Source organism: Saimiri boliviensis, chromosome 5 (assembly GCF_048565385.1).
Source record: "Saimiri boliviensis isolate mSaiBol1 chromosome 5, mSaiBol1.pri, whole genome shotgun sequence".
Taxonomy (NCBI): Eukaryota; Metazoa; Chordata; class Mammalia; order Primates; family Cebidae; genus Saimiri; species Saimiri boliviensis.
In genome coordinates this window covers 148,609,919-148,633,404 of record NC_133453.1, presented here as the reverse complement: position 1 = coordinate 148,633,404, position 23,486 = coordinate 148,609,919, and the positions used below count along the sequence as shown (strand labels likewise).

Sequence of the window (23,486 nt, the reverse complement as noted above, 5' to 3'; positions counted from 1 at the left end):
AAGGAAAATCATAATGAGGATAAGAAAAGACAGTTAACAGAGCTGGGCGCGGTGGCTCAAGCCTGTAATCCGAGCACTTTGGGAGGCAGAGGCGGGTGGATCACGAGGTCGAGAGATCGAGACCATCCTGGTCAACTTGGTGAAACCCCGTCTCTACTAAAAATACTAAAAACTAGCTGGGTATGGTGGCGCGTGCCTGTAATCCCAGCTACTCAGGAGGCTGAGGCAGGAGAATTGCCTGAACCCGGGAGGCGGAGGTTGCGGTGAGCCGAGATCGCGCCATTGCACTCCAGCCTGGGTAACAAGAGCGAAACTCCATCTCAAAAAAAAAAAAAAAAAAAAAAAAAAGAAAAGAAAAGACAGTTAACCAAGCCAACCTCAAGATTAACTAAATGTTGTGGTTATTGGGTAAGAAGTTAAAAAGTCACGGTAAAAATGCTTTGGAAATTAATCATTAAGCTTCTTGAAAAAAAGTAAAAACTAGAAATCTCAGAGAGGTAGAAGTTTTTTTTTTTCTTTTTTTTTTGAGACGGAGTTTCGCTCTTGTTACCCAGGCTGGAGTGCAATGGCGCGATCTCGGCTCACCGCAACCTCCGCCTCCCAGGCTCAGGCAATTCTCCTGCCTCAGCCTCCTGAGTAGCTGGGATTACAGGCACGCGCCACCACGCCCAGCTAGTTTTTTGTATTTTTAGTAGAGACGGGGTTTCACCATGTCGACCAGGATGGTCTCGAACTCTCGACCTCGTGATCCACCCGCCTCGGCCTCCCAAAGTGCTGGGATTACAGGCTTGAGCCACCGTGCCTGGCCTTTTTTTTTTTTCTTTAAAAAAAGAACCAAGTGACAAAATAGAACCGAAACATTAAAAAATAATAGAGTAGTAATTTAGCATAGAACAATGAAATTTAGCTAATTTGGACCTGAAAGAAAATACTCTGGAAAAAAAAAAAAAAAAAAAAAAAGAACACAGTTTCATGGGTCTGTGTATGACACAAGGACACTGGTTGAAAATAATTATAATGTTCTTTTTTTGGGGAGGGGGGTGGACAGAGTCCCTGTCAGCCAGGCTGGGGTGCAGCGACGCGATCTTAGTTTGCTGCTACCTTCATCTCCCAGGTTCAGGTGATTCTCTTGCCTAAGCTTCCTGAGTAACTGGGAATACAGGTGCATGACACCATGTCTGGCTAATTTTTGTATTTTTGGTAGAGATGGGGTTTTGCCATGTTTGACCAGGCTGGTCTCGAACTGCTGACCTCAAGTGATCCACCTGCTCCAGAGGCTAAGGCAGGACAATCACTTAAACCTGGGAGGTCAAGGTTGTAATGAGCCAAGACTGCATCACTGCAGTACAGCCTGGGAGACAGAGCGAGACTCTATCTCAAAAAAAATTATAATTATTTTCAACGTCAGCTCTCTGTGTCACACACAGGTTCATGAAGCTATGTTCATTTTCTTTCAGAGCAAGACTCCATCTCAAAAAAATAAAATAAAGCAGTGAAAAAAGGTGTGATGAAAATGTCACACAAAATAGGGGATATACCAATAAAAAGATAGGTATTATTTAAAAGAACCAAATGAAAATGTTATCTATAAGAAACTGACTAAGGACAGACGTTAAAAATTAAAAGAAGCGGAAGACATACAAGTAGAATCAAAAGGCTAACATGTTTACATTAATGACCAGGCAAAACAGCCTTCCAAACGATTATCAGGAATTAAGAGATTACAAAAGATTAAGAATAGATTAAGAATCTAAGTAATTAGGCCGGGCGCGGTGGCTCAAGCCTGTGATCCCAGCACTTTGGGAGGCCGAGGCAGGTGGATCACAAGGTTGAGAGATCGAGACCAACCTGGTCAACATGGTGAAACCCCGTCTCTACTAAAAATACAAAAAATTAGCTGGGCATGGTGGCGCGTGCCTGTAATCCCAGCTACTCAGGAGGCTGAGGCAGGAGAATTGCCTGAACCTAGGAGGCGGAGGTTGCGGTGAGCCGAGATCGTGCCATTGCACTCCAGCCTGGGTAACAAGAGCGAAACTCCGTCTCAAAAAAAAAAAAAAAAATCTAAGTAATTGATCACGAAAAACGTAACAATACTACAAGTGTATGTACCTAAAACAAGATCTACGAAATATACAAAGCAAAAACTAATAAAATTAAAAGAATAAATAGGAATTAGATAACATCAACATCACAATTACCTAATTTGATTTTTTTTGGTGGGGGACAGAGTCTCGCTCTGTCACTTAGGCAATCTTTGCCTCCTAAGTTCAGGTGATTCTCCTGAGTCTCCTGCCTCAGCCTCCTGAGCAGCTGGGATTATAGGTGTCTGCCACCATGACTGGCTAATTTTTTGTACTTTTAGCAGAGACAGGGTTTCACCATGTTGGCCAGGCTGGTCTTGAACTCCTAACCTCAAGTGATCCATTTGCTTTGGCCTCCCAAAGTGCTGGGATTATATGTGTAAGCCACCACACCTGGCCCCAATTCGATTTTCTTGGCATTAAAGGAGCCATACAAACTAACAGAAGAATGCATACTCTTTCATTATGCACATGAGAGCATTGATAAAGACAGACTTATTGGGGACAAAAAAGATAATGTTACTAAAGTTAAACTAATTACATTTTAATCAAATTTCTAATATGGCCATCACAATAAAAATCAGTAAAACACCTGAAAATACAATAACACTGAAAATAAAACAATGCATTCTAAATAACTCCTAGGTTGGTGAAGATTTCACAAGGGAAATTAGAGAACTCTTGGAAAGGAATTAAAAGAGAAACAACATAAAAACATTTGTTGTTTCCATGTAGATACTCTGCTAGCACTAGTAAAAAAAAAGCCATAAAGAAAATTCACATGCCATGAAGAACTTAAGTAAAACTTCCTTCTGCATCTAGAAACACATTTTAGGACACATTTTAGATAAGAAGAATACCTATAAATATGAGCAGTCCAGTTGCTTCTTACCAGCTCCATGGCTTATTTATCCAAAGCACTCTCTCACTTCTTCAAGTGTGAATGAAAACATAAATCTTCTTTAAATCCGTATTTGCATGAGTTTTCATGGCAACTACACCTGTGAAGGGTACAGGAAGCACATGGCCCCTTAATTATGGATGCAGGCATTGGTCAACAATCACGAAGACACGTTGTTTTGTATAATACATGTTGCGCCTTTAACTGAATTAATAACATTTAAAACAGAAACCGTTTTCACTTCACTCGGAAAAAAATTCAGTGTAAAATTCTCAGATTTCAATCTCAGCAAACATGCAGAGTATCAGTCCATTTCAAAAAAAGCTCACACCTGTAATCCTAGCACTGCGGGAGGCTGAGGCAGAAGAATCACTTGAAGCCAGGAGTTCAAGATCACCCTTGGCAACAAAAAGAGACACCTGACAAAATTTTTTTTCGAAAATTTATCCAGGCATAGTGGCCTGTGCCTGTAGTTCCAGCTATGCAGAAGGCTAAGGAGGGAGCACAGCTTGGACCCAGGAGTTCCAAGACTGTAGTGAGCAGTAATTATACCACTGCACTCCAATCAGGGTGACGGAGTGAGACGCTGTCTGAAAAAAGAAGAAAACAAACAAAATGGATGGCGACTTTGGCTAACAGAAGACAACAGAGATTGCCACAGACCCCTGGTCGAAAAGACATTGCTTCTCATGGGTGCTCCCTGACAGTTTGTATACATTCTTTCTCACAATAGATCTGACAAGAACACCCACCTCATGTCTTAGAGCTATCAAAATGGAATGCACTGGACCAATGCAAAATTACCAGAGAATAAAATTTCTGCAGAAAACATGTAGCACCGCCAGGACACCAGGCAGGAATAGTGGCAATTCAACTGGAGTGAAGAAGCCTGACTCAGATTACTTAACTATTTACCACCATTTAGCCAAAGTGTACGTCACAGGTACACTGGGGAGTCCAAAGGATAATGGTACAGCTGCATGCAGAACACTGCAAAATAACTCTCTTGAAGTTCGTGGGCACATTTGCTCTTCCCTTTCATCACCACAATCAGCAGATAAAAGGTACCAGAGGAAAACTTACATGCACCTATGTTTCTACGAGGACCATCATCACTCCTGGCATAGAAGAACCTCAAAAGCAAATACAAATCCTACTGAAATTGCAACTACTGGAGTGGTGAAAAGCCCAAGACCTTCACTAGTGCTCACACTGTGTACTCTGAGGCACCAAAACATTATGTGTCACAACATGTTATTTCTAGATGTCACTCCAAACTGATTAACCTTGTCATTAAAACAAACAGAACACCAACTAAAAATCAGGGAGGCTTTGATGCACTGGTAGTCATGTATTTTTTTTTCCTTTTTGGAGACAGAGTCTCGCTCTGTCACCCAGGCTGGAGTGCAGTGGTGCAATCTCAGCTCACTGCAGCCTTTGCCTCCTGGGTTCAAGCAATTCTCCTGCCTCAGCCTCCTGAGCAGCTGGGACTACAGGTGTGTGCAGCCACAACTGGCTAATTTTTGTAGTTTTAGTAGAGATGGAGTTTCTCATGTTGGCCAGGATGGTCTTGATCTTCTGACCTCATGATTCACCTGCCTAGGCCTCCCAAAGTGCTGAGATTACAGGAATGAGCCACCGCACCCAACCGGCAGTCACGGATTTTACATTGGAAATTAAATCTCCTATTTTGCTCACTGAAATGTGCTGAACACAATTGATAAATCAAACCATCACAAGAGTGCGTGTGAGATAGCTATACAGGTGAAAACAAGAATGTTCTCTCCCAGAATACCTGCGCACAAACAAGTATAGTAGGATAGAAGTCAGTCTGGATATGAAACGCTGCACCCAGAATGAGCTGTGAAAGGCACAGCTGCACCAATGGAAAACACAACCATCCAGGAAACTGAAGTATGTCTTCTAGGCTCCATTTTCAGACACTTTAACATAATCCATAGAAAAACTTTGAGAAGCTACAGAAAAGTAAGCCAACAAACAACAGATAAAGCCAACTAAGCATTATACAAATAATTAGCATAACTGGACATTCTTCTGGCTTTACCAGTACTATCTTTTTGGTTATCCCTCCAGAGATAAACAAAAATGAGTGGTTAAATATTTTGTGACTTGAGTGTGAGAGAAAATGACATCACTGAGTACAGTCACACAAACATCGACCCCAATTCAAGGTAACACCTATCAGTGACATGCACATTTGGTCCCTTACTAACATAAGAAGAGGCCATGTTGCAAACTATGTTTATGTATCTTCTAAAGCCAGAAGAGGCAAAAATCATGAAGATCTATTAGAACCCCAACAGTACAGTAGAATGACAAGTCTTCTTTCTATACAACTCCATACTCTCTTACGTATGGGATCTGTATCCGCACTGGAAGCATATCAAATCAAAGTCCACATTTAAATAGAAAAGGTATATGCACAAACAAAAATAAAATGTAAAATTTCTGGTAGGATCCTCCTGGTCCCAGGAGGGGGAACTTGCTTTTTCTCTTATTCTGACCAGTGGCTGAGTACAGCTGTGCAAGTTAGAAGAGTAATGACAAACAAGAGTCATACATTCCTCCGCCACTGTGTTAGTTATTGATGGGGTTAGTAACATGGAAGATGGAGGGGCTCTGCAGAGAGATGCCTGGGGAGCCCACAGCCACAGGCCTCCAAACTGGGGAGTCTTCTGTGGCTGCAGAAGCAGCGAACTGCTGGAGTCACGAATAGAGAAAAAAAGGAAAATCAGGCAGAGCCACTTTCCTCAAACTAGCTGAGGCTCCAGGTGGCCTGTGGTGGCAGCAGCGGCAAAAGCCAGTTGGGTTCCACCTGGCAAGACAAAGGGGCAGCAGAAGTGGGAGATACGGTGTGGCACACAGGTCAGGCCAGGCAGAGTGTGCTTCACTTGCTTGTGCAGGCATTCACCTTGGAGGACCAAAAAAGGATCTTTCAGGTTCTCTCCAGTGAATATATGCACACCCTCCCATTTATATGGCTAGCAGCCTGGCCATCTTGGGTGATGTGCCTATCATTCACTGGGAACATTATGTAGACAAAAGGGATGAGGGACTGCAGAGCTAGAACAAGACAGAGACGGGCTGCCAGCTAACACTCCCTGTTCCACCTGCACATTCACTTGCTCCTGCATACAGTGTGTGCGCTACCCTGCCTTCACAGAGAGAAGTCCGTCACACAAGGAATCTCCCGTGCACAGGAGCCTGGACAAACCCCCTGATGCAAACTGTGTCAATGAATGGAAGTTTTCCCTCTTTATCTACCCGCTGTAGGAGCAATGTGCTGGACCTCAGCTTGACAAGGATGACGGTATAGAGTTTTCACTCATTTTGTTCAGCTTTCCAAGGAATGCATGTATAAAAGTCATCATTGATCCACGCACAGTCTTTGTACCTGCTAAGACGGGATATCAGGACTTTGGGAAGTAGACATTTACCATCCTGAGGGATCCACCAGCACCTGGAGAAGCCCACGCTACATGTGTCACACATGGCCTGGGGCTCCCTGCCATCTCCAGGAATCTCCCATGACAAAGATCATCCATCACAGCCTCTGGCCTTCTTCCATGCCAGACCACCTAGGAATTAAGAGGCAAAACAAGTATGCTTGAGAAAGGGAAGCAGGGACACAGGTCTCAAGGGCCACATCATTAATTCTACTGTGGTTCATCCTGTATCTACTACCCACAAGCTATTACAGAAGGAACCAGAAGCACTATAATTGGTGGGTGTGGTCTGGTTGAGTAACAACGTAAGTTTTGTTGGCAGCCATAAATGACAAGATACAAACAAACCCACTGCTTCAGGCAATTAAAAAAAAAACAAAACTACAAACCTCTGTAGGTCTGCATTGTTTGTGACTAAGGACTGGTATTCCAAGAACCTTTTCCAGTAATCAAAGAACATGTTTCAAAGGCTCACTGATCCAAGATTGGGCAGAAAAGCAGAGTAAGACATGGGAACTTAATCTGCGGTGCAAACCACAGGAAGTAGAATTCACAGAGAAGAAAAATGCTCTGTTGAAGAAACAAATTAATCACTTGAGAGAAATCCTTGCACTCAGAACCTGAATGATGGTTTCATGGAAACTCTACATGGCATGAATGAGGTTTCCTGCGTAAGAGAAAAGTTGGCCTGTGAATATCTGCTGGGCATAAAGAGTCTAACGGGAGCCTTGTAGACACAGAAAATTACCCAACACTGCCTTAATGCTGGACCCAAGTCCACATGAGATACTCTGATTTTGTGCTTTCTCTGTCACACAACACCTGGGCAGTGAATCCTGCAATAAGATTTAGATAGAATACTGCCTTTGCCCTTAGGCAGGAGGTCAACACTACTCCAAACCTGACCTCTAAAGTCCTTCTTGTTATACGGCCCCAAAAGATGTATCCACAATGGCCAGACAGTGCCCCCCAAACAATGGAAATTCCAATAGCACATGGACAGCAGAATGACCCAGACTTAGCACTGCAGAGAGTACTCGTACAACTACAAGGACACAAAATATCTAAAAAAGACCCCCTGGAAAGTTTCCAGATCACTGAGATTAGTGCAGGACGAAGAGACTAACACCAGACTCAATATGTAGGAGAGAACAGGGCCACCTGTGTACATGAACATATTTTGGCTTTGCTGATGTTTACTTGAGCTACCATCCATACCACTGTTATATCACCACACGTAATGTTTGGATAACCACAACTTTTTTTTCTGATATTGACCCAAAAGTCTCTAATAAAATGTCCCCGGGAGAAAAACGTGACTGGGGATATAAGAAAGACTGCCAGGAAACAAAAACAATCTGCTGAAAAGCTCTCCCCTGTAGCCGTTGGACCACATTCCATTCTGAGCACCCCAAGGCCAACATAGCATTTGTGATGTAAGGTACACACCATGTGAAACAGAATCGCAAATGTCGGCTGACCATCCCTGTGTTAGGGTACCAGGTCAATACATGCAAGGTGCTTTCTTATTCCACCTGCAGTACTCATCACCAGCCATGGGATCTCAATTTCTCTCTGGGGACACACAAATCACAAATGGAGCCAACCTGCAGGGTACTTTCCAGAAAGAAAATCAGCATCAGCCACCTCCTCACAACTGACTGCCACTGCTGCTACAAAAACACCATGGGCACTAAAAAGTCCTCAGCCACGAAAAAAACACGAGCCAGAGAACAGCAAAGCTGCGGCCTTGGGCTCTCTTCCCAACCACAAGGACCTGTCTACCTCTGGGGGACAAGGGAACCCAGAGCCAGGACTCGAGGACCAACCTGGCCACACAGAGGTGGGTTACTGGCTAATTCTCCTGTGCCACCTGCACGTTCACGTAGTCCTGCAGACAGTGTATGTGCCACCCCAGCCTCACAGAGAGAAGCCCTTCGCACAAGGAACCTCCTCCACGCAGGAGTGCCAACTGCCCTGTGACTCCATTTGATCCAAAGCAGACCTGGATGGATGGTTTACTGTGACCCACATCAACAAATGAAAGTTGTCCCTCCCTCTCTAGCCCCCGTTGGAGCAGTGTGCTGGACCTCAGTTCGATGAGGATGACGGTATAGAGTTTTCACTCATTTTGTTCAGCTTTCCAAGGAATGCAGGTATTGAGGTCATCATTGATCCACACACAGTCTTTATTCCTGCAAAGAAGGAACATCAGGGGCTTTTGGAAAATGGACGTTTACCAACCTGAGGGATCCACCAGCATCCACAGAGACCACATTCCACATGCCAAGGGGCTCCCTGCCATCTCTAGGGATCTCCCATGATGAAGACTGTCCCTTGTGGCCACTGGCCTTCCTTCCATGGCCATAACACCTGGGAAGTGCAGAGCAGAGGAAAAACAGGTGTGCTTCAGAAAGGCAGGCAGGTACACACGTCCAAAGGACCATGCATTTGACTCACTGTGGTGTATCCTATAGGTACTTCCCACAGGCTACTCCTCTTTTGAGATGGGTATATGGGTCCACCCAGGAACAAACATACCAGGCGTTCATTTTGAAGGTACCATCAAGCTACAGAGCCCAAAGTGTAAGAACTCTTTCAACATCACCCAATTTCACCACTGACTCAAAAGCTCTTCTCTTCATCATCAGAGAAGACACAGACCACAGGGCTATTTAAATGAGCAGAGTTTTGGGGAAAAACTTTCCTAGCAAAAAAGGCAATTTTCCTTCAGTCTTCAAGAATTTTCACCCTAGGCTGCTTTAACACTTTTCACATTGAGAAAAACATTCAGTAACAACTCAAAGTCTACCCCAGCATCTTCCTTACAGGTCCAGCTCAGGGACCCCGAGGAGCACCAGACACACTGAATCCCAGAGGGCTTCTGAGGCACTGTGGCTGAGAGCACCACACATTTTAAGGCACTTGCCTGTGAACATGACCACGCAGTTCAAACCTACGCATCACTGCCTGTGGACACTACATACATAGCCCCGTCCTACAACAAGAAGACTATTTAACAAAGAAGACTGCTGGAAGAATTGGGAGGAATTAGAGCAGCCTAACGTCAGGAGACACTAAGGTATTTAAGCACAGAGACTGTCCTGGACCACATTTCCGAGTAGAAGTCACCAGGACATGGGAAGACACTCTCATGATTAGGCATGCTGACTGCATCGAGGTGCCTGAGAGGGTTCAGAGGCAAAGTATTCCCAACCTAGGATGGGTAGAAACCCTGGGTGGATATAAGCTCAAATGCCTAGCGTCTCTTTTGAAGGTGTGAACACAGACCTTTCAAACCAAGCCAGTCTGATGAGTTGCAAAAGGATGTGGACCTGCACTCATATGCCTGCCCCAGCATCCTGAGGTCATGATGAAATAAAACATGGTGCCCTACAATGCCCAAAAGAGGATCACAGTCCTTACTCCACAACCCACATGGAATGCTGTCCGGTAAATGCACACACAGACCTCTTCCCTTCCCACTGCCAGGACCCCTCAGGGCTGCGAGACTTTGGTTTCCTGCTACGGACACACAAGTTCAACATGGATACCCTCTCTGGGCTCCTCTTCAGAAAGCAAATTAGCATCACCATCCTCCTGAGGACTGCCTGCCCCAGATGCTACCCAAACACCATGGGAACTCCCAAGTCTCTGAATGAGGATGAAAGTGCACTGCAGAAGTGCCCAGGAGCATTTTGCTGTCTTCCTCTAGGGAGTGCAGGAGCCAAGGGGTGTGAATCAAGGACACACGTAGCAGCACAGAGGGAAGTGCATCCCTCAAGCCATGTCTCAACCACAGAAGTCCAAAATACCCAGCTACTCCACTTCCTACAAAGACGACCCTGTCCCAAGTGTTGTTGCAGCCCATGTCAACACACGGATGTTGTCCCTCTCTCTAGCCTATGATGGGCAGTGTGCTGGACCTCAGTTCGACGAGGATGATGGTATAGAGTCTTCACTCATTTTGTTCAGCTTTCCAAGGAATGTATATATGGAAGTCATCATCGATCCACACACTCTTTGCCGGCACAAATGAGGAAACTCAGCATACTTTAGGAAGGAATCATCTACATTCAGGAAGGATCCAACAGGCTCTGAAGGAGCCTTCACTACATATGTCCCAGGACTTCCTGTCATCTCCAAGGATCGCATAAGATGACAATCATCCCTTGCTGACACAAGACTGCTGTTTACGCCAACACCACCTGCAAAGTGCAGAGGAAACACAGGTGTGCTTCAGAAAGGCAGACCTGTGCACAGGTCATGATGGCCATGTTATCCAGTCCCCTGCGATGTATCTGCTATCTGCCTATCTCTGGCCTCCTGTGTTCATGGACGTAGAAATGCATGGATATGGAGAAGCTCGTCTGGGAACCAGGTGCCTTCAGAGCACATCATCCCACTAAAGAGCATATTTACCATTCTTTTCAACACCGTTGCTTCAATATCTACAATGAGGCACAAAAGCCTTGGGGCCCTGGACCACTAATGAGGATGGCTTTAGGGTAAGCGAGACACTCCTTGGGTGCAGGAACAAACTTGGAGCAGGAACTCACTTGTTCATGCAATATGCATGAACCTCAAACACATGGGATACAAAAGGGCACAGGAACAGAGTCTATGACCTGTGACCAAAACTCTAACTTGCTCAACCAAAGACAAAGTCAGCCAACAAATGATAACGATGTGACCTTGACCTCTCCTCCCAACCAAATAGATCTGTCTTCTGTCATGGGACCTGGGAACCCATAGCAAGGACTCAAGGACGCACTGTCGATCACAGACAGGCTACCAGCTAACATTTCCTAGGACACACAGACATCAGCCTAGTGCTGCAGATAGTGCATGTGTTACACACCCTCACTGACCAAGTCCTTCAAACAAGAAATTTCCTATACATGGGAGGCACCACTCTCCCGTGACCCCATTCACCCATAAAAAAGCCCCTCCTAAGTCTGAACAGACCCCTGGGTGTAACCCATGTCAACAAACAGATGTTGGCCCTCTCCGTCTAGCCCCTGTTCGAGTAATGTGCTGGACCTCAGTTCGACGAGGGTGACGGTGTAGAGTTTTCACTCATTTTGTTCAGCTTTCCAAGGAATGTATATATGGAAGTCATCATTGATCCACGCACATTATTCATGCCTGCAAATGAGGAAACTCCGAGTGCTTTGGGATGGAATCACTTACATTCAGGAGGGTTTCAACAGCCTCTGAAGGAGTCCACACCATGTGTGTTGAGGGGCTTCCTGCCATTTCCAAGAATCACAAGAGTTGACAATCATTTGTCATGACACCAGCCTGCCTTTTATGCCAACGCCACCTGAGAAGTGCAGAGGAAACCCAGGCGTGCTTCAGAAAGGTGAGAGGTCCACAGGTCACGAGGGCCATGTCATCCAGCCCTCTGCGATACATTTGCTATCTGCCTGTCTATGGCCTCCCCTGTTCATGGACTCAGAAATGCGCAGACATGAGGACTCTCAGCTGGGATCCAGGTGCATTCAGAGTACAGCATCCCACTAAAGAGCTTGTTCAGCGTCCTTCTCAACATGGTTGCTTCAATAGTGCAATCATGTTCACAGAGTCTTGGGGTCCTGGACCCCTAATGAGGAAGGTTTTAACCTACATCAGTTTTAGGATATGCCAGAGACTTCTTGGTTTTCAGGACCAGCTTGGAGCAGGGACTCACTTGTTCATACAGTGTACCTGTCCCCCAAACACATGGGATACAACATGGACACACAGGCACATAGACTCTATGCCCAGTGACCAAAACTCTAACATCCACAACGAAGGACAAACTTAGCCAACAAATGATAAAGATGTGTCCTTGTACTCTGCTCCCAACCAGACAGATCTGTCTTCTTCTGGGGCATCTGGGAACCCAGAGCAAGGAATCAAGGACAAATTCACACTCAGAGGCAGGATACCAGGTAACTCTTCCTAGACTTAGTCGTGCAGACACTGCATGTGTTACTCACCCTCACTGACAAAGTAATTCAAACAAGAAATTTCCTGTACGTGGGAGGCACCACTCTCTTGTGACCCCATTCACCCATAAACCATTCCGGGCTAAGCCTGAACAGACCCCTGGGTGTAACCTATGTCAACAGATGGATGTTGTCCCTCTCTCTAGCCTATGATGAGCAGTGTGCTGGACCTCAGTTCGACGAGGATGACGGTATAGAGTTTTCACTCATTTTGTTCAGCTTTCCAAGGAATGTATATATAGAAGTCATCATCGATCCACACACAGATTTCATCCCTGCAAATAAAGAAACTCAGAGTGGTTTGGATTGGAATCACTTACATTCAGAAGGGTTAAAACAGCCTCTGAAGGATTCCACACCATGTGAGGCCATGGCTTCCTGCCATCTCCAAGGATCGCATGAGATGACAATCATTTCTCAGGACACAAACGTGCCTTTTACACTAACATCACCTGTGAAGTGCAGCAGAAACACAGGTGAGCTTCAGAAAGGCAGACACGTCCACAGTCACAAGCCTCATGTCATCCAGCCCCCTGCAATACGTCTGCTATCTGCCTATGGCCTCCCCTATTCATGGATGCAGAAATGCAAGGACATGTGGATACCTGTCTTGCGGCCAGGGGTCCTCAGAGTGAACCATCCCACTAAAGAGTACTGACGTTGACCATCCCTCTCAACATCGTTGCTTCAACACCTGCAATGCTGCTTACAAAAGCCTTGGGGTCCAGAACCCCTAAGGAGGAAGCCACTGACCTAAATCAGATTTGGAATCACCCAGAGACTTGTTGCCTGGCATCCCCAGCTAGGAGAAGCAGCCCGCCTATTCATACAATAAAGAAATCCTTATTACAAGAGGGCAATGCTGGGTGCCTGGAACTACAGTATTCTCTGCCAAGGACAAAATGAGCTAACCAATGAGAATGGTGTAGCCTTGTGCTCTCCCACCAACCAGAGGATCTGTCTTCCCCTGGGAATCCAGAGCTTAAACCCAAGCACACACTTGGCCATCACAGGCAGGCTACCCACAAACCCTTCCCATGCAATCTGCCATTTACCTAGCTTTTCAGACAGTGCATGAGTTATCCCGCCCTGGGAGACAGAAGTCCTTCAAACAAGGAGTTTCCTATGCATGGGAGCTCCCACTTCCCTGTGACTTCCATTTGCCCAAAGGGACCCCATCCTAAGCCTGGATGGACCCCTTGGTGTAACCCGTATCAACAAACAGATGTTGGCCCTCTCTGTCTAGCCCCTGTTCGAGTAATATGCTGGACCTCAGTTCGACGAGGATGACGGTATAGAGTTTTCACTCATTTTGTTCAGCTTTCCAAGGAATGTATATATGGAAGTCATCATTGATCCACGCACATTATTCAAGGCTGCAAATGAGGAAACTCAGGGTACTCTTAGATGGAACCACTTACATTCAGGAGGGTTTCAACAGCCTCTGAAGGAATCCACACCATGTGTGGCCAGAGGCTTCCTGCCATCTCCAAGGATCGTACAAGATGACAGTAATTCCTCATGACACGAGCCTGCCTTTTATGCCAACACTACCTGCAAAGCACGGAGGAAACACAGGTGTGTTTCAGAAAGGCAGACAGGTCCACAGGTCATCAAGGCCATGTCATCCAGCCCCCATCTGCTATCTGCCTGTCAATGGCCTTCCCTGTTCATGGACACAGAAATGCATGGACGTGGGGATGCTTGTCTGGGCGCCAGGTGCCTTCAGAGTATCTCATCCCACTGAAGAGCATGTTCACCATCCTCTCTACATTGCTGCTTCAATATCTGCATTGCTTCTCACAGAACTCTTGAGGCCCTGGACCCTAATGAGGAAGGTGTGAACCTATGGCGGCTTTAGGTTAAGCCAGAGACTTCTTGGGTATCAGAACCAGCTTAGAACAGGAACTCACTTGTACATGCAATATACATGTCCCCAAAATAAATGAGATACAACAGGGGCACACAGGCACGTAGACTATGCCCAGTGACCAAAACTGTAACGTCTTCAACCAAGGACAAAGTCAGTCAACACATGATAAAGATGTGGCCTTGACCTCTCCTCTCTAGCAGAGAGACCTGTCTTCTTCTGGGGACCTGGGAACAAGCAAGGACTCAAGGACAAATTGGCAAGCACAGGCAGGCTACATCTAACTCTTTCTAGGCCTCAAGGACATTCACCTAGTTCTGCAGACAATGCATGTGTTACCCACCCTCCCTGACAAAGTCCTTCAAACAAGAAATATCCCGAGCATGGGAGCCACCACTCTCCCGTGACCCCATTCACCCATAAAACACCCCAGGCTAAGCCTGAACAGACCCCTCGATGTAAACCGTGTCAACAAACGGATGTTGGCCCTCTCTGTCTAGCCCCTGTTCGAGTAATGTGCTGGACCTCAGTTCGACGAGGATGACGGTATAGAGTTTTCACTCATTTTGTTCAGCTTTCCAAGGAATGTATACATGGAAGTCATCATCGATCCACGCACCTTATTCATGCTTGCAAAGGACGAAACTCCGGGTGCTTTGGGATGGAATCACTTACACTCAGGAGTTCAACAGCCTCTGAAGGAGTCCACATCATGTGTGGCCAGGGGCTTCCTGCCATTGCCAAGGACTGTACAAGATGACAATCATTCCTCACAACACACACCTGCCTTTTACACCACCACCACCTGCGAAATGTATAAGAAACACAGGCAAGCTTCAGAAAGGCAGACAGGTCCACAGGTCATGAAGGCCATGCCATTCAACCCTCTGCGAAACATCTGCTATCTCCCTGTCTATGGCCTCCCCTGTTCACACACCTAGAAATGCATGGACACAGGGATGCTTGTCTCAGGCCGGAGGGCCATCAGAGTGCTCCATCCAGCTAAGGAGCACTGACCTTGAGCATTCCTCTCAATATCCTTGCTTCAACACCTGCAATGCCACAGACAAAACCCTTGGGGCTCTGAACCCCTAAAGAGGAAGCCACTGAATAAATCAGATTTGGGATCACTGAGAGACTCGTTGCCTGACAGCTCCGGCTTAGAGCAGAAGCCTGCCTACTCATGCAATACACATATCTTCATAATATATGGGATACAACACTGGCATGCAGGCAAAGAGGCAATGCTGGGTGCCTAGAACTACAGTGTTCTCTGCCAAGGACAAAGTGAGCTAACCAATGAGAATGGTGTAGCCTTGTGCTCTCCCACTAAGCTGAGAATCTGTCTTCCTCTGGGAATCCAGAGCTTGGACTCAAGGACAAATTTGGCCTCCAGAGGCAGGTTACCCACAAACTCTCCCCATACAACCTGCTATTCACTTAGTTTTTCAGACACTGGGTGAGTTATTGCACCCTGGGAGACAGAAGTCCTTCAAACAAGGAATTTTCTGTGCATGGGAGCTCCCACTTCCCTCAACTTCCATTTGCCCAAAGGGACCCCATTCTAAACCTGATGCAACCTTGGTGCAACCCGTATCAGCAAACAGATGTTGGCCCTCTCTGTCTAGCCCCTGTTGGAGTAATGTGCTGGACCTCAGTTCGACGAGGATGACGGTATAGAGTTTTCACTCATTTTGTTCAGCTTTCCAAGGAATGTATATATGGAAGTCATCATCGATCCACACACAATCTTTGTTTTTTTTCAGAGGAGGAAAATTGGGGTGCACTGGGAAGGAATTGCTTCCATTCAGGAGGCATGCAGCAGCCTCCAAAGAAGCCTACACTGTGTGTGTCCATGAGGTTACTTGCCACTCAGAGGATAACATGAGATGATGATTATCCCTCACCAACACGGACCTGACCAATTCATAACTTCCACCTGTGAGGTGAAAAGGAAATACGGGCGTGCTTAAGAAAATCAGACAGGTGTACAGTACACAAAGGCCATGTCCTCTGGTTCCTGCAGTCTATCTGGTTTCGGCCCAACCCTGGCTTTTCCTAATTTTGGACACAGCAACGCATTGACAAGGGCCCGGGTGCTGTTGTGCATCAACACGCTAAAGAGCACTGACACTGGCTGACTGCGGTGGCTCATGCCTGCAGTCACAGTACTTTGGGAGGCCAAGGTGGCTGGATCACCTGAAATCAGGAGTTCGAGACCAGCCTGGTCAACTTAGCAAAACCCTGTCTCTACTAAAAGTGCAAAAATTAGCTGGGCGTGGTATTACATGCCTATTAATACCAGCTACTCAGGAGACAGAGGCAGGAGAATCGCTTGAACCCAAGAGGCAGACGTTGCAGTGAACTGAGATGTTGTCATTGCATCCCAGCCTAGTAAGAGAGCGAGAATCTGTCTCAAGAAAAAAAAAAGAGCAATGACATTGAGCATCCCTCTCAACATCCTTGCATTGACACCTATAATGTCACTCACAAAAGCTGCAGGGGCATGTAATCTTAATGAGGAAGTCACTGACCCATACTGGGTGGGTTATGCTAGAGACTCCTTGCCTATCAGATGAGCTTGGATGGGAGCTTGTGTGTTGCTGCCATATGCATGTACTCACAAACGCATGGGACACGGCACAGGCATGCTTGCCCGAAAGCTATGCCAGGTGACCGGAACTCTACTGTCCTCAACCAAGAATGAAAAAAAAAAAGGCAAAAATAATGGCCTTTTTCTCTCTTCCCAAGCACAATCACCTGTCTTCCTTCAGGGGTTGTGCGAATCCAGAGCCAGTAGTCAAGGACATCCTTGGCCACCCAGACGCAGGCTTCAGGCTAACTCTCCCAAAGCAGTCTGCACCTTCATCTAGTCCGACGGACTGCAAGGCTGCTACACCAGTCTTGTAGACAGAAGTCCCGCAATCAAGGGATCTCCTGTGCACATAGCCTCAACTCCCCTGTTACTCTTCCACCCAGACAAAATCCCTTCCTAAGCATGGACGAACCCTTCATGCAACGAACATAAAAAAATGACAGCTGTCCCTCTCTAGCCCCTGGTGGACCTCAGTTTGACAAAGACGATAGTATAGAGTTCCCACTCATTTTGTTCAGATTTCCAAGGAATGCATCATTGCATACTGTATAGAAGTCATCACTGCTCCATGCACAGTATTCATTCCAGTAAAGGAAGAACATTAGGGTCTTTTGAGAAATGAACATTTACCATATGAAGGATGCACCAGCACCTGAAGAAGCCCATGCCACACATGTCCAGGGGCTCCCTGCCATCTCAAGGGATCTCCCAAGATGAAATTCATACTTGCAGCCTCTTTCTTTGCAAGCCCATGCCACCTGGGAAGTAGAGAGGAAAAACAGCTGTGCTTCATAAAGGCAGGCAGGTATACAGTTTGCAAGGGCCATGCCATTCATCCTGCTATGTTGTATTCTGTATCTACCTCCCATGGGTGACTTCTCTTTGGGAACGTGTGCATGGATATACCCAGGCTTGACGGTATAAGGCCGGCAAGCATTCCAAGGGCACTGTCAAACCAGACAACACTAAGTGTGAAGAACTTTCTCAACACCACGCTTTCACCACCCGACTCAAAAGGCATTCTCTCTTTTTTTTTTTTTTTTTTTTTTTTTTTTTTGAGACGGAGTTTCGCTCTTGTTACCCAGGCTGGAGTGCGATGGTACGACCTCGGCTCATCGCAACCTCCGCCTCCTGGGTTCAGGCAATTCTCCTGCCTCAGCCTCCTGAGTAGCTGGGATTAAAGGCACGCGCCGCCATGCCCAGCTAATTTTTTGTATTTTTAGTAGAGACGAGGTTTCACCATGTTGACCAGGATGGTCTCGATCTCTTGACCTCGTGATCCACCTGCCTCGGCCTCCCAAAGTGCTGGGATTACAGCCGAGAGCCACCACGCCCAGCCCAAAAGGCATTCTCTTGACATCAGAGAAGATAAAGGCGAGGAGGATGTTTCAGTAGGGACAGCTGCAGGGAAAAAGTGTTCCAGCGCAAAGAACAACTTTCCTTCAACCTTAAACCATTTCTACCCCTGGGCTCTTTCCACACACTTTGCATTGAGAAACACATTCAATCACAAATCAACCTCCACCTCTGAGCCTTCCTCACAGGTTCAGCTCAGGGATCCAGAAAAGCATCAGTCCTGCTGAATCCTACAGGGCTCCTATGGTGCTGTCCACGAGAACACCATACTTGCCTGTGAACGCGGCCACAGAGGACAAAGCCTCTCCACCCCTGGTCTGTGGATGATAGCCCTCATACAACTTGATGACGATTTCATAAAGAAGACTGTTGTGAATAATTAGGAGGAATCTGAAAATAACCTAACATCATAAGATGATAACAAATTTAAGTGCAGAGACCTTGATGGGTCACTTTTCTGAGCAGAAGTCACCACAACATGGGAAGTGACACACTCTTGGCCTGAGCAGTTCAGAAGCAAACAGCATCAGCCCTCCTGAGCAAACCTTCCCCTGATAAATACGAGGGAACAGTGAGCAACAAGCCCTTAGAGCAGTATGTACAACCTTGGATGGGCAGAAATCCTGGGCCAGGATCAGTTCAAATGCCTAACAGAGAGAAACGTCCCACAGAGGGTCCTTTACACAGACCTTTCAAACCAAATCAGTCTGTGAAGTTGCGGGAGGCACATGGACTTGCGACTAGTCACATTCCCGCCCCAGCATCCTAAGGTCATCTTGAAATGGACAATGGGCACCCTGCAATGGCCAAAAGAGGCTCACTGTAACTGCTCGACGACCCACATGGACTCACTGTCACTGCTCTACGAACAACATGGACTCACTGTCACTGCTCCACGACCCACATGGACTCACTGTCACTGCTCCACGAACCACATGGACTCACTGTCACTGCTCCACCAACCACATGGACTCACTGTCACTGCTCCACGACCCACATGGACTCAACTGTCACTGCTCCACGACCCACATGGACTCACTGTCACTATTCCACGAACCACATGGACTCACGGTCACTGTTCCACGAACCACATGGACTCACGGTCACTGTTCCACGAACCACATGGACTGTCACTGCTCCACGACCCACATGGACTCACTGTCACTGCTCCACGACCCACAAAGACTCACTGTCACTGTTCCACGAACCACATGGACTCACTGTCATTGTTCCATGAACCACATGGAATATGCCATTTGGTACACGCAGGTGCAGTCTTCTCACCTTCCCACCACCACTGCCCTTCAGGGACCACGGGACTTGAGTTTCTCCCGATGGATATATAAGTTCAATGTGGGTATCCTCCCTGGGCTCCTCTGCAGAAAGCAAATCAGCATGGCCACCCACCTCATGACTGCCTGCCCCCAATGCCACCCAAACATCATGGAAACTCCCACGTCCTCCACTGAAGATGAAAGTGAGCTGAAGAAATGTCCAGAAATGACGCTGTGCTCTCTCCCCACAGGAAAGCAATAGTATTCCCGTGGTGGGAGGAGAGCAATGAAACCAAAGGGAGGAATCAGGGACACATAGCCACGGACAGGGAGGCTATTAGCTACTGCTTTCTGTGCCACCGGCAGCTTCCATTTCTGCAGACTGGCAGTGTGCTACCCCACCCTCTGAGAGGAAATTCCTTCAACCAGGCTGTCTCTGAGCTACAGAAGTAAGAGAAGCCCAGACACTCGCATTCGCCCCAAGAGGACCACATCTTAAGCACGGGTGCAGACCATGTCAACAAAGGGATGTTACCCCTCGCCACCCTCCCTCCAATGTAGCAGTGTGCTGGACCTCAGTGCAATGAGGATGACGGTACAGAATTCTCACTGATTTTGTTCAGCTTTCCAAGGAATGTATATATGGAAGTCACCATCAATCCGGGCACAATCTTCATCCCTGCAAATGAGGAAAATCTGGGATTTGGGAAGATTTGCTTACATTCACGAAGGGTCCAAAAGCCTCTGAAGGAGCCCATGCCACATGTGTCAAGGGGCTTCCTGGCATCTCCAAGCATCAGATGAGAGGAGGATCATCCCTCACAGATATAGTCCTTCTTCCACACCAACGCCACCTGGGAAGTACACATGAAACATGGGCATACTTGAGAAAGTCAGAGAGGTGCAGAGGTCACAAGGGTCATGCCATTTGACCCCCTGCAGTACACGGCGATCTGGCTGTCCCTGCCTTCATTTATGGACACAGAAATACACAGACACAGGGATGCACGTCTGGATCCTGGGAGCCCATGGAGTACAGAATCCCACTAGAGGGAACTGATGGTGACCACCCCATTAAATACCCGTGTACACACACAATGCTGATCACAAAAGCCTCAAGGACCTGCACCCTCATGAGGAAATCTTTGACTTACACCAGGTTTGAGATAAGCCAGAGACTGATTGCTTATAAGCCACAGCTTAGGACAGGAGGCCAACTGTATGTCCTCACAACACACAGTATACAACAGAGGCAGCCTGGCTTGGATGCTACACCTGGTGACCAGAAATCCATGTACATACACAAGGATAAAAATGAACCAATAATGAGGCAAAAGTGTGGCCTTGTGCTCTCTGTCCAACTACACAAACTTACCTTCCTCCTGAGGAGAGAACCAAGAGCTAGGACTCAAGGACAAACTGGGGGACACAGAGCTTAAGTCCTCTGTGCCACCTGCAGATTCATCTAGTCCTGAAGATGGTGTGTGTGCTACCCCAGCCTCACCGAGAGAAAGGGTCACACAAGGCATCTCCTATGCATGGGAACTCCTACTCTCCTAGGGCCTTCCCTTGCCAAAAGAGAACCCCATCCTCAGCCTGGACAGACCCATTGATTCAACCCACATCAATGAAGGAGAGATGGACCTCAGTCTCCAGCCCCTGTTGAAGCCTCAGTTTGAAGAAGGCGACAGTATAGTGTTTTCACTGATTTTGTTTAGTTTTCTGAAGAATCCGCGTATGGAAGTCATCACTGAACCATGCACAGTCCTCAAAGCAGCAAAAATGAAACACTGGGGCATTTCAAAAGCCAATACTTACCATCCTGAGGTACCCACGAGCTTGAAGGAAACCATGCCACATATGTTTAGAAGTACTTCACCATCGCCAGGGATCTCCCAAGATCAAGGTCATCCCTTGTGGTCACTGGCCTGCCTTCCATACCAACGCCACCTAAGAAGTGTAGGAGCAACATAGGTGTGCTTGAGAAAGGCAGTCAGGTGCGTAGGCGGCAAGGGTCATGTCATTTGTCCTGCTGTGCATTATTCTGTATCTACCTCCCATGGGCTGCCCCTTTTTCTGCACATGTGCATGGGTTTGCCCAGATATGAAGGGACGAGGCAGGCATGAATTTTGAAGGTACCATCAAACTAGAAAGCACTAAGCATGAACAACACTCTCAACACCAACTACTGCCACACCTCTGACTCAAAAGCCCTTCCCGTGGACATCAGAGAAGATAAAGGCAATGGAGATAATTTAATGAGGACAGTGGGTCTCAGAAATTCGAAAGACACTTTTGCATGTAGGGCAGAGAAAGGCTTACCGTCCCAAGCCACCCACCAGCACGAAGTGCACTGGAGATGTCAGGACACACTGAATCAAGGACCCAGTGCGGCCTCCGAAGCTCAGAAGAATCGCCCATCTTCCTTGCCAGCAAGCAGCAGAGCTCTCATGGCAGCTGCTTCTGAGAAGTGTAAAGAAATTAAAGGGACGCATGAGAAATGGCCTAAGTCCACTGGTCACCACTGCACACCCCGGGTAGTGGAACCTAGGTGGAAGATGTCCCTCACTCCTACAGTCCCTGGGGGAGGCAATGTGCTGGACCTCAGTTCCGATGAGAGTGACGGTATGAGTTCTCACTCATTTTGTTCAGGTTTTCCAAGGAATGTTTTTTTTGTAGGACTCATCATTGATCCAAGCACATTGGAAGAGGCAGGACGTTTGACCACACGGGCTGGGCAATGCCTGTCTTGGAAATCTGAAAGATGCCCTCACTCAGCACAGGGGCAGAGGAATGCGTACCGTCCTGAGCCACCTGCCAGCACGAGGTGCACCATGGATGCCAGGCCACACTAACTCCACGGGGACTCTGCTGCTCAGAAGAACTGACCATCTGTTGTGGCAGCACATGGTGGGCCTCTCAAGGCATCTGCCCCTGAGAAGTGCAAAGATAACACAGGCATGCTTGAGGAACAAGCTCAGATCCACTGGTCACATTAATGTTAGTCTTTCCCAAGGGGCAACCCATACACCTCTTCACCTTGTCCCTCACTCCTACAGTCCCTGGGGTGGCAATGTGCTGGACCTCAGTTCCGATGAGAGTGACGGTATGAGTTTTCACTCATTTTGTTCAGCTTTTCCAAGGAATGTTTTTTGGAGGGCTCATCATCGATCCAGGCACAAGAGGTAACCGTTTCCTATGCAAAAGGCGGCTTTCCTTCAGCCTTGAAGCATTTTCACCCCTGGGGTCCTTCATACTCTTCCCATCCAGAAACATGTAAAAATCACAAATCAACCTCCACGTGCACTACACAGGTGCAGCTCAGGGACCCAGAAGAGCACCAGGCATTCTGAATCCTACAAGACTTCTGAGGTGCTGCAGCTAAGAAAACCATATCTATGGCACTTGCCTGTGAACGTAACATCAACGTCCAAAACCTATCCAGCATTGGCTTGCAGATGTTAGCCCTGTCCTGACACCCAACTGCTATTTCCCAAAGAACATTGCTGTGAAAAAGTAGGCGGAATTTGAAAAAACACTAATATCAGGAGACACTGAGGTATATAAGCAAAGACGCCTTCCCAGTTCACATTTCCAAGCAGAAGTCACCACGACATGGGGAGTGACCTGCTCTTAAAAACTCTAACTGCATCAAAGTGTCTGTCAGATGCAAATGACATCAAGCTTCCCAAGCAAACCATCCTAAGAAGATCGTGAAATGGACCGTGGGCACCCTACAATGTCCGAACGAGGCTCACAGTCATCACTGCACGACCAACATGGAATGATGCCCAGTAAAGGAATGTACAGATCTCTCCCTTTCTACCCTTCTGGGGCCATTTTTGGAATTCCTCCTACAGACGTACAAGTTCACTGTGGAGAGCTTCTCTAGCCTCCTCTCCAGAGAGCAAATCAGAATTGCCACCAGCTTCAAGATGACCAGCCCA

General features: G+C 47.1%; 12 non-coding genes and 1 pseudogene across 12 annotated transcripts; all 13 read right to left on the bottom strand.

Annotated features, from left to right (window-relative positions):
- Positions 1 to 6,288: 6,288 nt before the first annotated feature.
- On the bottom strand, positions 6,289 to 6,380 carry LOC120368195 (small nucleolar RNA SNORD116). The gene has a single exon (XR_005582393.1). It is a non-coding gene; the product is annotated as a small nucleolar RNA SNORD116 (small nucleolar RNA).
- A 2,155-nt stretch (positions 6,381 to 8,535) lies between these two features.
- LOC120368193 (small nucleolar RNA SNORD116) lies at positions 8,536 to 8,627 on the bottom strand. Its single transcript, XR_005582392.1, has one exon. It is a non-coding gene; the product is annotated as a small nucleolar RNA SNORD116 (small nucleolar RNA).
- A 1,744-nt stretch (positions 8,628 to 10,371) lies between these two features.
- On the bottom strand, positions 10,372 to 10,463 carry LOC120368191 (small nucleolar RNA SNORD116). Its single transcript, XR_005582390.1, has one exon. It is a non-coding gene; the product is annotated as a small nucleolar RNA SNORD116 (small nucleolar RNA).
- A 1,025-nt stretch (positions 10,464 to 11,488) lies between these two features.
- Positions 11,489 to 11,580, bottom strand: LOC120368192 (small nucleolar RNA SNORD116). Its single transcript, XR_005582391.1, has one exon. It is a non-coding gene; the product is annotated as a small nucleolar RNA SNORD116 (small nucleolar RNA).
- A 1,028-nt stretch (positions 11,581 to 12,608) lies between these two features.
- On the bottom strand, positions 12,609 to 12,700 carry LOC120368189 (small nucleolar RNA SNORD116). Its single transcript, XR_005582389.2, has one exon. It is a non-coding gene; the product is annotated as a small nucleolar RNA SNORD116 (small nucleolar RNA).
- A 1,009-nt stretch (positions 12,701 to 13,709) lies between these two features.
- Positions 13,710 to 13,801, bottom strand: LOC120368187 (small nucleolar RNA SNORD116). Its single transcript, XR_005582387.1, has one exon. It is a non-coding gene; the product is annotated as a small nucleolar RNA SNORD116 (small nucleolar RNA).
- Positions 13,802 to 14,833: 1,032 nt separating this feature from the next.
- Positions 14,834 to 14,925, bottom strand: LOC120368188 (small nucleolar RNA SNORD116). The gene has a single exon (XR_005582388.1). It is a non-coding gene; the product is annotated as a small nucleolar RNA SNORD116 (small nucleolar RNA).
- A 1,036-nt stretch (positions 14,926 to 15,961) lies between these two features.
- On the bottom strand, positions 15,962 to 16,053 carry LOC120368186 (small nucleolar RNA SNORD116). Its single transcript, XR_005582386.1, has one exon. It is a non-coding gene; the product is annotated as a small nucleolar RNA SNORD116 (small nucleolar RNA).
- Positions 16,054 to 17,373: 1,320 nt separating this feature from the next.
- Positions 17,374 to 17,476, bottom strand: LOC120368236 (small nucleolar RNA SNORD116; annotated as a pseudogene).
- Positions 17,477 to 20,108: 2,632 nt separating this feature from the next.
- Positions 20,109 to 20,200, bottom strand: LOC120368198 (small nucleolar RNA SNORD116). Its single transcript, XR_005582396.1, has one exon. It is a non-coding gene; the product is annotated as a small nucleolar RNA SNORD116 (small nucleolar RNA).
- Positions 20,201 to 21,203: 1,003 nt separating this feature from the next.
- LOC120368240 (small nucleolar RNA SNORD116) lies at positions 21,204 to 21,295 on the bottom strand. The gene has a single exon (XR_005582430.1). It is a non-coding gene; the product is annotated as a small nucleolar RNA SNORD116 (small nucleolar RNA).
- Positions 21,296 to 22,138: 843 nt separating this feature from the next.
- Positions 22,139 to 22,234, bottom strand: LOC120368229 (small nucleolar RNA SNORD116). The gene has a single exon (XR_005582422.1). It is a non-coding gene; the product is annotated as a small nucleolar RNA SNORD116 (small nucleolar RNA).
- Positions 22,235 to 22,619: 385 nt separating this feature from the next.
- Positions 22,620 to 22,713, bottom strand: LOC120368210 (small nucleolar RNA SNORD116). Its single transcript, XR_005582407.1, has one exon. It is a non-coding gene; the product is annotated as a small nucleolar RNA SNORD116 (small nucleolar RNA).
- Between the last annotated feature and the right edge of the window lie 773 nt (positions 22,714 to 23,486).